Genomic DNA, 14,553 nt, shown 5'->3' on the forward strand with positions numbered 1-14,553 from the left:
CGCTTGTAAGTCCTCCTCGAGCATCGTCCACGTTTCATGCCCGTAAAGGACTACCGGCCTTGTGAGTGTTTTGTACATGGTACATTTGGGGCCCAGATAGCCGTAGCGGTAAGCGCGCAGCTATTCAGCATTGACCATGCTGAGGGTCGTGGGTTCGAATCCCGCTGGTCAAGGATCTTTTCGTAAAGGAAATTTGCTCGATTCCCAGGGCATAGAGTATCTTCGTACCTGCCACACGATATACACATGCAAAAATGGTCAATCGGCAAAGAAAGCTCTCAGTTAATAACTGTGGAAGTACTCATAAGAACACTAATCTGAGAAGCAGGCTTTGTCCCAGTTGGGACGTAACGCCAGAAAGAAGAAGAACATTTGGTGCGGGTGTGATTTTTTTTTTGACCGCAGCTTCTTGTGGAGGCCATAGTAGGCCCAACTTCCACTGATGATGCGCCTCTGTATTTCAAGGCTAACATTATTGTCGGCCGTCAGCAAGGATCCAAGGTAGACGAACTCGTCTACCACCTGGAACGTCTCCCCGTCTATCGTAACACTGCTACCTAGGCGACCCCTTTCGCGCTCGGCCCCACCAGCTAGCATGTACTTTGACTGGGTCGCATTCACCACCAGTCCAACTTTTGCTGCCTCGCGTTTCAGGCGGGTGTACAGATCTGCCACCAAATGTTCGGCCCAGTTGTAATAAGCATCTATCGATCTAAAATGTTTCTACATGTTAGTTTCAATGAAGAAATTCATTGCAAAAGTCATAGTACATAAAGCAAGCCATAGATCAGAAACATTTAAAATTTGCTCGAAGGCAAAACATTCGTGTTTTTTCATTTATTTTTAACTATTGAAATAATGTTTTATTGTCCATCCGAACGCGTTCATGAATTTTCAAAGATATGTAAATCCCTAACCAAGACATCAACTTCATATACCTAATGTCCCAGATTGGTCGATCAGAAGAAGGCAAAAAATACGAAAGGGAAGAACATAGTCTGCTATTCAAATTGTGTAAAACATACCACTTTCGACTGATTCGGTTCATTACATTTAAAATCTCTAGCTAGTAAGAGCTCCTCGTGATCATCGCAGCATCGGTACAGTTAAGATTCAATCCCGTTAGGCACCACTACAAGAAGCCTCATGATCGGCTGATCCGAAAAGCTGACAATCTTCGGGTATGTGGAATCGCTCAAGATTGAGCTACGTTTCCAGATTTCGACTTAATCCCTGTGGATGTCATAAAGCCTATTTCCCAGATCAGAAAGCGAAGAAATAGGCTAAATAGGAAATAAGCTATATGATGTCTTTGATGTCTTGGCAAGGGATATACAAGATGAACATTATGCTGTTATTGCATCAAGACGGCACTGCAGCAGCGTCCTCGGAGACATCCTCAAATTATCGTATTGTCGATTATTCGTAATAAATCAGATAATGTATGATGCTACGAGATGAATTAAGAGATTATAGCAAGTATGTAATTTACACATTAAGAATCATTACACAAAGAATTCTTTGGTACATACTAGTTGGCCCTGAAAGGGCTTATTATATTGTTGAATTCGAGTATCACAGACGCATTTTGACGGCGCACTGATTGAAATCCTCCTCGCCCGATGAGGTTTGCGGTGGCGGCTTCTTCGGGGTCTTGTACATCACGGCGGTCTTTCAAACTTGGTGGGGTTTTGCTTAGGAACTGCCTTCTTTTTCTCCTCCTTCTTCTCGGATGACAACCATCTCATTCTGCTGTGGACTGCTTCTTCTTGGCGGCGGCAGCGGTGATGGTTTTGGCTTCGGGCGGCATCTTCTCTCGCTCGATCGACAGTTTGATTTGAGCGAAGCAAGACAAACGGGGGGGTCCTTCGCTATCGATATCTGTGCCTGAGAAGCTCTCCAGGTCAGAGCAAGCCGATCTGTTGCCTGCTGAGATGCGACCCAAGTGGAGAGTGAAAAGCAAATGACGTCAACGTTTCTCTAGCACCTCTATTTATAAATTTGCTTGGAATCAACGTTCTCTTTTAAAACAGTTATTAAATTATTTGGACAGGTATTTGAGATTTAGTAAGTAAACTACATGGCCCCTTAATGCCTTTTATGCCACATTCAGTTTCCAGGGAATTAGTGCCTGTGCTTTTACTGTCGCAATATTGAACTTTCCCCGAGGTCCTGTACGACTATGACAAGAGCCAGGATCAGAAATTGGTATATGTAGGATTGTCGCGGGTTACTTCAATGCAAGGACTATTTTTGACAAACTCTAGCAATTCTTTCCAGTTCCATCATGCCAAAGGCAGCAATTCTCCCAAGGCAGTGTCTATAAATGACCTAGCATTTTTTGGCAGAACCAGTTCAAACGCTCAGGCATAAGAGCTGAAGGTGTGGCGATTTACCAGAAGGATACGGCCTTCAACGTATTGTGCAAGATACGAAAATGTTCATGACCCGTAATTTATTCAATTATGTAAAACAAGACACTCCTGGTGTAGTCATAGGTTACTTTAATATTGACGTTTCCAAACAAGAAAATATTAAATTTGTTTATTCCATAAATTTGAAGTTGGCAAATCGTCCAAATGAAGCGACCACATTAGGTGGTTCTTGTACGATTTAATGTTTATTAAAAGGGGACGGGCCTGGTGTAGTGGTTAGAACACACGCCTCTCACTCCGAGGACCTGGGATCGAATCCCATCCCCGAGATAGTCACTTATGACGTAAAGGTCATAGTGACGACTTCCTTCGGAAGGGAAGTAAAGCCGTTGGTCCCGAGATGAACTAGCCCAGGGCTACAAATCTCGTTAATAGAGATAAAAAAAAAAAATGTTTATTAAAAACATAAGTGTAGAGTGCAGTCGATATTGTTCATTCTTTTCGTACCATAGACCGATTCTCACGATCGAAGCACCCGAGCTATCAAACATCTAATCTACTGGAGGAGTTTGGCGAACAAACAAACTCAATCATCTGGCACATCACTGGATTATTCCTGGAAGACCAAACACTGGTTCTCGGAACCACAGAACGGCAAATGGTCCTTTTCAAGACTACCAAAATCAGTGCGCATCGTACCTTCGTGCTGTGCGTACACGAATTCTCTCTGCTCTTGGAAGTTTTCTTAAAAACTACCTAAAGCAATAAAACAGTACTTTTCAGTGCTACTAAAACAGTACTTTTCAGTACTATTTTTTCTACTATTGATCCCTTTACGATCCATGTTTGGACCCGTGCCTTCGATTTTTCGTTGGACCCGTTGGCGAAAGCTAGCGGTGGTAATCCTTCTTGGACACCGTCTTGGGAAAAAACCTTTCGAAGGTCACGTCTTCTTTCGTTTATTAATTAAACATGGTATCAACAACAAACAAAAGGAAGGGTGAATCTCTGAATTCACTACTTCCTTCCAAAAAAGTGGGTTTTAAAACTGTCACTACACGTGGCAAGAATGGAAGAAAGGACGCTTCCCCGGAATGCGAACTTTCTTCCAAGGGTGAAATGAATAATTGTATCGAAATGAGCAATCACTTCGATGCTCTAGACAAATTTTCCGAACACCAAATCGAAGCAGCCTCTAGCCCAGGCTCTTTGATTCAAGTGAGGAAGCAAAGAGTGCCGCCTATCGTGGTCAGTTGTTCCGAATTTGGGGGATTTAGGCAGGAGATCTTGAACTCCATTAGGGGAATCAAGGTTTCCTTCCAAATCGCAAAGAAAGGAGACTGTCGCGTTTTGCCGGAAACTCTTAAAGATCGTGAGCTTCTTCTCAAACATCTTGAAGAGAAGAAGCACAATTTTTTTACTTATGACGACAAAACTGAACGTTTGTTCAAAGTTGTCTTGAAAGGTCTCTCAAGTGACTATAAATCACCTGAAGAGATCAAAAATGGAATAAATGATTTACTTGGTTTTTCCCCTGTTCAAGTAATCATTATGAAAAAGAGAACCCAATCTGGCATTGTTCGGAAAGGGCTTTCTCAAGAATTTTATTTAGTTCACTTTAACAAAAAAGAACTAAATAATATTAAAGCTTTAGAAAAAGCAAAACTTATGTTTGATGTCCGTGTGACATGGGAACATTTCCAGAAACCTGGAGGAAATTACCAGAACCCCACTCAGTGCCGTCGGTGCCAAAAGTGGGGTCATGGTACAAAAAATTGTCGCATGGATGCTAAATGCATGATTTGCGGAGGTTCTTCTCACGCCAAAGACGTCTGTCCAGTGAAGGAAGATACCACCAAATTCATATGTTGTAATTGCGGGGCTAACCATAAGTCCAATTTTTGGAATTGTCCTTCACGCATAAAGGTCATTGAGGCTCGTGCCAGGCAGATGAAGGATAATATCCGATACGATAACGGTCGTTTCCGGAATTTGCCTGGTAGAGTATCGAACAATGCTCATTTTTCAGTTAACGATCGCTTGATCATGAATCATACCCATCAGGAAGATCATAATCATGCTCATTTACAAACTAATTTTAATCCGTCGGGTAGCCGTTCGAATCTTTCTATTTCGAATGTATCTACCCACGGTAAATCCTTTGCCGATATCGTAGCAGGAAATTCGAACTCCTCCCCTGTTCGATCCATGGGTACCCATTCTACTTGTTTCAAATCAAATGGAAAAAACCCTACCGCCACAGGTAACTCCGCTTCTTCGTCTACCGGAAATTCCAATGGGAAATCACATGACATGTCTGCCTCTGATTTTAATTTTCTAACTGAACAATTGAATCTAATGATTGATGTAATGTTCAAAGCCACCACTATGACTGAAGCAGTCCAAGTAGGTGTAAAATTTACAAATCAAATTGTTATTGGATTACGTTTTTCTAATGGATCCAAATAATAATTTAAATATTTTAAATTGGAATGCTCGTTCTCTGAATGGTAAAGAGGACGAGCTGTTTAATTTTCTTACGGTTAATAACGTGCATATAGCAGTTATTACCGAAACGTATTTAAAACCTGGATCTAAACTCAAAAGAGATCCTAACTTTTTTGTTTATCGTAATGATCGACTTGATGGGGCATGTGGGGGAGTTGCAATCATCATTCATAGGCGTATAAAACATCAACTGTTTTCATCATTTGAAACTAAAGTTTTTGAAACTTTAGGTGTTTCTGTTGAAACACAGTTTGGTAAATATACTTTCATAGCTGCCTATTTGCCTTTTCAATGCTCTGGGCAGCAAGTTAATTTGCTCCAAACTGACTTGCGTAAATTGACTCGCAATAAGTCAAAAATTTTTGTCATTGGTGACTTTAATGCCAAACATCGGTCATGGAATAATTCTCAAAGTAATTCCAACGGCAGAATTTTATTTGATGAGTGCTCTTCAGGATATTTCTCAATTCAATACCCTGATAGCCCCACATGTTTTTCCTCTTCTAGAAATCCATCTACGATTGATTTGGTCTTAACCGACTCTAGTCATCTTTGTAGCCAACTGATTACTCATGCTGATTTTGATTCTGATCATGTCCCTGTTACATTTCAAATATCCCAAGAAGCGATTCTCAATCCTATCAGCTCCACTTTCAATTATTTACGAGCCGACTGGAATATATATAAAACGTATGTTGACTCTAATCTTGATGTTAACATTTCTTTAGAAACTAAACTTGATATTGACAATGCTCTTGAAACTTTAACAAATTCCATTGTTGAAGCCCGGAGCATTGCAATTCCAAAATGTGAAGTAAAATTTGAATCCGTGAATATAGACGATGATCTTAAACTCTTGATCCGTTTTAAAAACGTGAGGAGAAGGCAATTTCAACGCACTCGCGATCCTGCTATGAAAATTATATGGCAGGATTTGCAGAAAGAAATCAAGAAACGTTTTGCTCAATTAAGAAACAAAAATTTTGAAAATAAAATTTCTCAATTGGACCCTGGCTCTAAACCCTTTTGGAAATTATCGAAAATCTTGAAAAAACCTCAGAAGCCAATACCGGCATTGAAAGAGGAAAACAAATTATTACTAACTAATTGCGAAAAAGCTCAAAAACTTGCTATGCAGTTTGAAAGTGCGCACAATTTTAATTTAGGACTTACTAGTCCAATTGAAAATGAAGTTACTCAGGAGTTCGAAAATATTCTCAATCAAGAGAACGTTTTTGAAAATGCCTGGGAGACTGATTTGGAAGAAGTGAGAACTATTATTAAAAAAAATCAAAAACATGAAAGCTCCTGGCAATGATGGAATTTTCTACATCCTCATCAAGAAACTTCCAGAAAGTAGCTTATCATTTTTAGTTGATATATTTAACAAATGTTTTCAATTAGCATATTTTCCTGACAAATGGAAAAATGCTAAGGTTGTTCCAATTTTAAAACCAGACAAAAATCCTGCAGAAGCTTCTAGCTATCGTCCAATCAGTTTGCTTTCCTCCATCAGTAAACTTTTTGAAAAGGTTATTTTGAACAGAATGATGGCCCACATCAACGAAAATTCAATTTTTGCCAATGAACAGTTCGGATTCCGCCATGGACATTCGACCACTCATCAACTTTTACGTGTAACAAATTTGATCCGTTCCAACAAATCTGAAGGCTATTCTACTGGTCTTGCTCTTCTAGACATAGAAAAAGCATTCGACAGTGTTTGGCATGAAGGTTTGATTGTAAAATTAAAAAACTTTAATTTTCCAACATACATTGTTAGAATAATTCAAAGTTATCTGTCAAATCGTACACTTCAGGTTAATTATCAGAACTCCAGATCTGAAAGACTTCCTGTAAGAGCTGGTGTTCCCCAAGGCAGCATTTTGGGACCAATATTATACAATATTTTCACATCGGACTTACCTGAGTTACCTCAGGGATGTCAAAAATCTTTGTTTGCGGATGACACAGGCCTTTCCGCCAAAGGACGAAGCCTGCGTGTCATCTGTAGTCGATTGCAAAAAAGTTTGGATATTTTTTCTTCATACTTGCAAAAATGGAAGATTTCTCCTAATGCTTCCAAAACTCAACTAATAATATTCCCACATAAACCAAAAGCTCTTTATTTGAAACCTTCAAGTAGACATGTTGTCACGATGAGAGGGGTTCCAACAAATTGGTCAGATGAAGTTTAGTATCTAGGGCTCATGCTAGATAAGAATTTAACTTTCAAAAATCACATTGAGGGCATTCAAGCCAAATGTAATAAATATGTAAAATGTCTTTATCCCCTTATTAATAGAAAATCAAAACTTTGTCTTAAGAACAAGCTGTTGATATTCAAACAAATTTTCAGGCCAGCCATGTTGTATGCTGTACCAATATGGACTAGCTGTTGTAATACCAGGAAGAAAGCTCTGCAGAGAATTCAAAATAAAATTTTGAAAATGATTCTGAGGCTTCCTCCCTGGTATAGTACCAATGAGTTACATAGAATATCCAATGTTGAAGCATTGGAACAAATGTCAAATACAATCATTAATAATTTCAGGCAAAAATCGTTACAATCTTCTATTGCCACGATTAATGCGTTATATGTTTAGGTTAAGTTAGGTTAAGTATATTAAAAACATTTTTTTTTCTCTTATAAGCAGGTGAAATCAACTCACCTGTAAAAAAAACTGGACTGCTACGGCAAATGAAATGTAATATGTTGTTAACAAAATGTTAATTTAATCTTAAATTTGTTTTACCAAATTACGATGATAGTGTTGTCAAATAACACAGAACACCTAGATATAAGAAATGAATGTAATGTTTGGAATGATACTAATAAAGAAATTAAAAAAAAAAAAAAAAGACTACCAAAATGAGTCCAAAATGAGATAATTTCTGAAAACTTCATCCGATCAATAACAACACAACACTAGTACACTTACAAATTCATACTCATGAAAAATTATGAATAATCTTTCACTACACTCATACTCAAGCTTCACTATCATTCAAACATCATAATCGAATCAAATCTCCTTTAAAGTATTTTACTTTGAAATCCGAAGCTCTGAAAAAGCTTCCAAACCATATGACAGATCACCCTTAAAACCATAATGTAATTGAATACTCACAATCACAGCACCTATCATCAATCATCCTTTGACCTGCAAAAAGCTACCGCACTGTTGTAAGAATTAATCGAAGTTGTGTCCATGGTACCGTTTTGCTTCGAACTGTCGGACGCTTCGAAACCCGGATTTTTACATTTTTTCAGAACATAAAATTAAATTTTCTTGTAGCACTTATGCACTAAACTATTCTTTAATTTCAATTGAATGTTATAGATGTTGATGTTTCGTTGTAGGCATCAAGATATTAATAACAAAAATAAAAGAACGAATGCGTATCGATACTCACACATTTCAGCGCGTGTGGGACTGCATCTTACAGTTGCCATGAAGTGAAGAGTAGAAATTTTGCCATAACTGTTTTTACCTTTCTAGTAGCTTCCGAATTATTTATGACACGAAACTTTTGGGAATACGTGTAGTGAACTGTTCAAAATCCTGAAATATATAGTTGGTGAGTTGATTTTTTACATAATATGCAACAATTTCGTCAAAAAGAAGTGTCCGGATTTCGAATCAACCTTATATTAGTGTCCGGATTTCGAAGCAATACACATTTCTTGTTTTCGCATATATAAACGTTTTTCGAATAAATAATCGCTATTTTTATTTTTAATAATAAACATATAACAACGTAAAAATACGCAGTAGATTATGAAAATAATTATCATTAATTTTTAAATTATGTTTGAAGTTAATGCGGTGCTTAAGTGTCCGGATTTCGAATCATAACGGTAGTTCTACGCGAACCCCGCGGTAATGTAATAGACATTACCCACCCCATTTTTTTTACATCATCATCAAGAAACTTCCAGAGAGTAGCTTATTATTCTCGGTTGATGTATTTATCAAATGTTTTCAGTTGGCATATTTTCGTAACAAATGGAAAAATGCCAAGGATGTACAAATTTAAAAACTAGACAAAAATCCTGCAGAAGCTTCCAGTTATCGGAGCTATGGAGGTTGCTTTTCTCCGTTAGTAAACTTTTTGAGGCCATTTTAAACAGAATGACGGTCCACATCAACGAAAATTCAGTTTTTGCCAATGATCAGTTCGGATTCCAACATGAACATTTTTTAGGTTTAGAATGTGCAAGTTGATGCTCAAAGGCCGGTTCAACTTTGGCGTCATAAACGTGCATAGCTCTCACTCCGGAAGCACTGATGATGACAAGGACGCATTTTACGCGCAGCTCAAACTGCGAGTACGTCAAGATCATCATAGGTGATTTGAACGCTCAGATTGGCTAGGAGGAGGAGTTCAGACTGACGATTGGAAAGATCAGCGTCCACCGGCTGACGAACGAGAACGGCCTACGACTGATAGATTTTGCCGCCTCCAATAGTATGGCCATTCGTAACACCTATTTCCAGCACAGCCTCCCGTATCGATACACCTGGAGATCACCACAGCAGACGGAATCACAAATCGACCACGTTTTGATCGATGACGACACTTCTCCGACATAACCGACGTCAGAACCTATCGTGGCGCTAAGATTGACTCCAACCATTACCTGGTGATGGATAAACTGCGCCCAAAACTATCCGTCATCAACGATGTACGGTACTGACGCCCGCCTCGATACAATCTAGCGCTACTGAAACAACCAAATGTCGCCAATGTGTACGCGCAACATATTGAGACAGCGTTGCCGGATGAAAGCGAGCTCGATAGGGCCCCTCTTGAGGACTGCTGGAGGATAGTCAAAGCAGCCATTAACGACGCTGCCGAAAGCATTGTTGGATATGTGGAACGGAGCTCGAGAAACGATTGGTTCGACGAAGAGTGCCATGAGGTTTTAGAGGAGAAGAATGCAGCGCGGGCTGCAATGCTGCAGCATTTTACACGGCAAAACGTGGAACGATACAGACTGAAGCAAGCACAGCAAACCTGCCTATTACGGGACAAAAAAGCGCCGCCTGGAAGAGGTGGAATGCCAAGAGATGGAGTTGGTGTACCGTTCTCAAGAAACGCGGAAGTTCTATCAGAAGCTCAACACATCCCGCAAAGGCTTCGTGCCGCAAGCTGAGATGTGCCGGGATAAGGATGGAAGCATCTTGCCGGACGGACGCGAGGTGATCGAAAGGTGGAAGCACCACCACGATGAACACCTGAATGGGGCAGAGAACACAGGCCCAGAAGGTCAGGACAGCGAAAGCGATGGCTACGTCACACAGTGCTTCGAACGTATGGCACTTGGGGACAAAAGTCATAACGGGATGTTTTATGTGGTTATGCCCTACGATGTTGAGGAGGATCTCGTTATACACAAAAAAAACTCATTATTGGCATAAATGACACATATTACATAAATAATGGCATGAGTGGCTTATACGTCAAATTTTACATTTGACACCATAGAACAGTGCTTGCTTAGAAGAAATGTCCAAAATAAAAATACATGGAAAAATACGATGTATGTGACATGCGTAACCATAAAAGTGTCTCAATAACCAACTTTTTATGAAAATATTGAAGTACGGATTATTCCAATGAATAAAATGAAATCCAATAAAAATAGGTTGAAAAAAGTTTCTTTTTATTAGCAACACAATTCATTTACGAGCTATTAATCATCCGAGAACTGAATTATTGCTTCAAAAGAAAATTGAAATGTCGTTTGACCAGAGGGTTTTATTTTCTTTTATTTCGATCATTTTCAACTGAACGTCGCAATGGTTCCGGTCAGCAAACTTTCATCCGATTTTCCTGCTTCCGAAAATGTTTGTTTGTACATGCTGTGTCCTGAACTTCCATCGAAGCCCCACTTGCAAACCAGTTTTACAGCAGTAGAAGCTTCCAACGAGATATCCTTCATGATACTAGATGCAGTACAATAATTGTACAATTATTGAACTTTCGTTCCGACAGATCTAAATCAATGTTCAAAGCTAATGCCTGTGCTGCAGTCATGACCTGTACTTGATCCCCACTCGAAGAATTTGATAAATTGTCAGCGAATGCGAGCTCTTCGTTGATAAGATCTACAACACGTCCCTTTTTAGTTTTTCTTGGACATTCATTGAACGGTTTGTGAGGCCCCTTGCTAGCCTTTGCAGCCGAGCTGGAAATATCTGCATCGTCAGTTTCCTGATTGCGCGGGAGCTGAACTGGTTTTGCTAACCAGTCGGAGTTTTTCTTCACGAAAATTTTGTATGATCTTCCACATTTATCCCACTTTTGGTTTATTTTGCAAAACGTCTTAAGCTCGTTCTCAAATATCTTGGAGCAAGAATCAGTGCCATAGCAACTGTACATGAAATTCGCAACATGATTTTCACGATTGGGTGGAGCGGCAGAAAACTACTGCTCGAAACAATCTTTATTGATGGTTGTGGCAGCATATCCTAAAAATCATAAGATGACATACAATCGGCAAACATATGCAGCTGGAATCACTTCCAGAATTTAAAAAAATACTTAAAATTTTATTTTAAGTGGATTTCAGAAAGGTACTTTGAGGTACTTTTTTGTATGGGCAAAAACAAGATAGGTGTTTTAATTTTCTTCTGTATTGAAAGCATGTAGCTCAGAAGCATCTTTTTCAACAATTGTTAAAATATATCACAGAAAATTGAATGGAATGACTCCTACTTACTTGTTTCAATACGGTCCATAACAATTTTCATTTTGAAAATATAATAAGGATGGGAATGAAGCGAATTGTAGAGGGACTGGATTGACACGAAAACAATGAATAACATAGAACGATGAAACAACTTGTCTACACGTGGTGTTTTAGTTTGTTTTGAAAACTGCACGAACTTTCTAATATCTGTACTACACGCTCAAAACATATGTTAACATCATGGCCTACTTGATTCAGTCGAATATGAAAGTTGATTTTTTGACTTTTGTCCAAAGGACGAAGCACTGTGCGTCAGCGCGGCGGACAGTGGAAACCAACCAGCTCCCACGATGGGGGAAGTTAAGGATGTCATTCAACAGCTCAAGAACAACAAGGCCGCTGGCAAGGATGGTATCGGAGCCGAACTCATCAAGATGGGCCCGGATTGACAAGTCGAGGCACGATTTTCACGGGATTCAGACAATTTGTGTGCTTCGCGGACGACATGGATATTATTGGGAGAAAATTTGAAACGGTGGCAGATTTGTTCACCCGCCTTAAACGCAAAGCAACAAGAGTCGGGCTAATGGTGAATGCGATGAAAACAAAGTACAAGCTGGTAGGCGGAACTGAGCGCAACAGGGCCCGCCCAGGAAGCAGTGTCACTATAGATGGGGATACCTTCGAGGTGGTGGACGAGTTCGTCTACCTCGGATCCTTGACGGCTGACAACAATGTTAGTCGGAAAATACGAAGGCGCATCATCAGCGGATGTCGTGCCTATTATGGGCTCCAGAAGAAACTGCGGTCAAGAAAGTTTCACCTCCACATCAAATGCACGATGTACAAAACGCTCTTAAGGCCGGTAGTCCTCTATGGGCATGAGGCGTGGACTGTGCTCGAGAAGGACTTGCAAGCTCTTGGGGTTTTCGAACGCCGAGTGGTAAGGGCGATCTTCAGCGGCGTGCAGGAAGACGGCGTGTGGCGGCGAAGGATGAACCACGAGCTCGCTCAACTCTACGGCGAATCCAGTAGCGTGAAGGTAGCTAAAGCTGGAAGGATGAGCTGGGCACGGCATATTGCAAGAATGCCTGACAACAAGCCTGATAAGATGGTGTTCGCGACGAATCCGGTCGGAACAAGAAGGCGTGGGGCGTAGCGAGCTAGGTGGAGAGCGTGGGTCGCAGTCGAGGATGGAGAGAAGCGGCCATGAGCCGAGTGAATTGGCGAGGTTTTATCAAGATAATTGATGTAAAACCAAATAAATAAATGATAATATCAAACTTTAAATGTTACTTTTACATCTGTAGTCAATCTTTTTGCATTGAAATATGTTTTAAATCTGCCGTGAAAACAATTTTTCTTTCGCGTTCATTTTCAGCTCCTATGAATTCAAATTAATCATGATGTGGGAATCAGATTTTTATCCGTGTGGGCAAAATCGGCAATGCTCTATCGGGTGCCAACCAATCAACGCAAAATGTGCAAAATGAGATAAAAGTCCGTTTCTTTAATTACATCATTATCAAAGTGCATACGCTGTCCACTAGGCCGTTCCTTATTTTTCGAAAATGTGAAATGTAGCTAGAGCAAATATATGATAGATGCACACCGTGTGACGTGAAACCCGTTGTTGGTGACATGAACGCACAGGTCATGACGAGAGAAAAATGTACAGACTGGTGATTGGATGGAACAGCTTGCACGCCGTATCAAACAACAACGGCCAACAATGCGTCAACTTTGCAGCCTATCGTGGTATGGTAGTCCGAAGCATATATTTTCTTCGCAAAGATATCCATAAGGCCAACTGGAGATCACCCGATAAAAAAAAAAACAAAAACCAAATCGTCCACGTTCTAATCGACGAAATCGCCATTGTTCGCACATACCGCAGTGCGAATATAGATTCGGATCATTACCTAGTTGATGTGTAGGTATATGCGCTCAAAACTTTCGACGCTCAACTCGCGTCTAAGCCAAACGCCGCGACTCAACATCGAGCAGCTAGTAGACTCAGAAGTAGCCCAAGAATACGCACAGCAGTTGGAAGTGGCCCTACCAACGGACAAGATATTTGCCATCCGCCAGGTATTGCAGAAATGCCATGAATACAATTGGGATTATTCTGCGAGTTGTGTGTATGAGAATTGTTGGTCTCGCATAGCGAGGTCCGAACATTAATGTGTCGAAGACGAAGTACCTACACGATAGCGAGGGGCTCAAGCGAGGACACGACTTACCCCCACCTTGAGTTCATATTGTAATCGTATTCTTCGAATCGAGTCGATACAGCATAAATTTCTCCGCTTCGGACTGCGTCATCTCCCTTGGAGTAATCCCCATAATTTACCTAGCTATGAAGACCGTTGTAAACTTATAGGGTTAGAGCTGTTAAGTGTTCGTCGCGATGTATCCAAATCTCTGTTTATCTCCGATCTTCTTCAATCAAAAATTGATTGCCCTTCGTTGTTATCACAACTTACCTTCAATATTCCATACCGTCGTCTTCGATCCTGCACATTTCTGTCTCTTCAAAGTGTTCGCACTAATTATGGACACAACGAACCATTTATCAGCATGTGTCGAATCTTCAACCGTTGTTCGTCTGAATTCGATTTCCATCTCTCTCGTTACACCCTCCGTAAAAAATATAGCCAAAAACTTGCAGCCTCAGTTAGTCGAAGTAGTTAATCTTTGTCAGATAGCTTAGGATATAACTAGTTGTATTTTAGATGTAATTATAGATGTACGCCAAAATTGTATCATTTGGAAACCATGTAAATTCTGTTGATACGAAAAGAAGAGAAGGTTTTGCGCCCATTTGAGAAAGACGCTAATGTTGATCTACTCAAATGAGCTTTTCCCTACTCCAAATAAAGAATAAAGAATATTGACGGTTATGAAATCGAGGTGGTCGAAGAATTCATGCACCTGCTTGGGCTCATTGGAGACCGCCGACAACGACAC

This window comes from Aedes aegypti, chromosome 1 (genome assembly GCF_002204515.2).
Source record: "Aedes aegypti strain LVP_AGWG chromosome 1, AaegL5.0 Primary Assembly, whole genome shotgun sequence".
In the NCBI taxonomy this organism is placed as follows: Eukaryota; Metazoa; Arthropoda; class Insecta; order Diptera; family Culicidae; genus Aedes; species Aedes aegypti.